Here is a 2,194-nt window from a genome sequence, read left to right on the forward strand (position 1 = left end):
GGAAAGAAGGAAAGAAGGAAAGAAGGAAAGAAGGAAAGAAGGAAAGAAGGAAAGAAGGAAAGAAGGAAAGAAGGAAAGAAGGAAAGAAGGAAAGAAAAGAAAGGTATAACTTTCTCTTGGACAGACAATATACTGTGTCCAATTGCTGTGCCTATAAATAGGGAGAAAAAAAAACCTTTGGTGTTAGGTGTTGAGGAAAGTTCATTCAGGAAACACACATATCAGTGAAATGCTGGAGCCTCTGGGATTTCTAAATTGGACACCTCACATGGTAGAACACAATGAGAACTCTATGCCTCCCTTATCCCATTTTCTATTCACAAACAGTTATTTGAGTTTTTCTTTCCCCACTGTCTGGCATCCAATTGTACAAGGTCGATTTTTACAAAAGTAGAGTGCATTCTAAAACTTGAGATAAAGTGAAATGCACGGGGAACATGAAAATCTGCTAGACTGTAAATCCCTGCACAACTAGAGAGATACATATTGACTTTCTGGTAGCAAAAGTGTACGTGACAGGTGTTTATGCCTGAACAGTTCTGCAGATAAGTGGAAGACACTATTCTCAAGTGATTCCTGCATACTTATATGCAAAAAGCAAAAGAAAGTTTGAAAGAGAGTTGCTTATTTAATTTCCATACTTGAATTCATTAAGGTACAGAGAGGGACTACCTGAGACTGTGTCATATAGTTTAATGGCCGTGTGTAAATATTACCTTAATTTAATAGGATTGTCTTTATGAAAGAGGCTGCTTCCTTACTGTTGTGATCCACTGCCTGCGACTGTATTCATGTACAGCTTGACTTCTTTGTGGTAGATAACCCAAATAGTTATCTACCCAAATAGTTAGGCCATGTAATGTGGCTGGCTTTGTAAGACTTACATGAAGTACATGGTTACCTTTAGAACAGACTTGTGTTATATGTAATATTTTGAATTGCTTATTAATGCAACAGTGAAATGCATCTTACCTAGAAGACGGAGTGAAAGACAAAGAATAGCACTGCTTTTGAAATATAACATCATGCTAACATATTTTTAGAGTTGGTATTGAAAATTGAGAATAGTTACTTGGCACACTTCATTTTTGATGTTATAAAATTGAAGGCTACAAGAGCAAGGAGATTCATTTTCCCGATTAAACTTTTAAACCCTATTGTATGTTGTTGTTATTACTTTGACTGTACATTTCTGATAGAGGGGACACCATTCATGTTGTACCATACTGAACCTTAGTTTCCTGTTTCAGACTTCAGGGTAACTCTTGTTATCTTAACAGATTCGTGCTAACCACCAGACTTGATAAGGAGATTTAATATTTGAGGAATCATTTTTATTTCCTTCCATGGCAAAGTAATTTCCTTATGCTCCTAAATCTTATTACCTTAGAAATATGCCACCGAAGAAGTGAACGTTACCAGATAGTTGCTTCACTTAGCAATTCCAAGGAGATCAATTAAGACTTAGTCAGATCTGCCCATGTTTCAAATCTCCTGCCTCACCATCCTCACTCCATCTGGTAGGATTGTGAACCTGTGATAATACTGTTTGCTCAGCTTTAAGAGAAATTTAGAAGTGGTTCTGTTAGGTTATCTAGACGTGCCCTCCTCTAATGACTAACAATATCCCCCTTTTGCTCCAGTGTGGATGTGCATGTCTCATTTTCACTTACAATTTCTCTCTTTTCTGTCCTCTTTCCTTCCTACTGTCCTCTAGCCAATCATAAGGAAACTCGAGGAAACCTGGCATTCCATTTTCTCAGCTGTTTTCATTCACAAAACTTTGTCTTGATCATTATCAGTCAGAGCCATGAATGGTTGTTCTCTTGTACTTATTATGTTTTCATATTCAACAAACTTAAAGACCTTTATCATGATTCTCAGAAACATAGTACCACAGTTTACCAATAGTGTTAGATGATGAAGTGTTGATGAAAGAATTGAGTTGTCTCTGACATCTATGACTACTTTTAATTTCTTGATTATAAGCTTTAAAGTATGTATACATGATGCTTCATTTTTAAGCTGTGTTTTTGTTGATGTCTCCATTTAATGTCAAATACAGACATAGATAAGAGTTATTAATCCTGGCTTAAGAATGTTATATGGGACACTCGCCAGCTACCCACAACACCCGCCACAGGATCTTAAGACTTCTGGTGAGTGGAGCACAGCTTCTGCTCCAATCCAATTG

This window comes from Mus caroli, chromosome 6 (assembly GCF_900094665.2).
Source record: "Mus caroli chromosome 6, CAROLI_EIJ_v1.1, whole genome shotgun sequence".
Classification (NCBI taxonomy): Eukaryota; Metazoa; Chordata; class Mammalia; order Rodentia; family Muridae; genus Mus; species Mus caroli.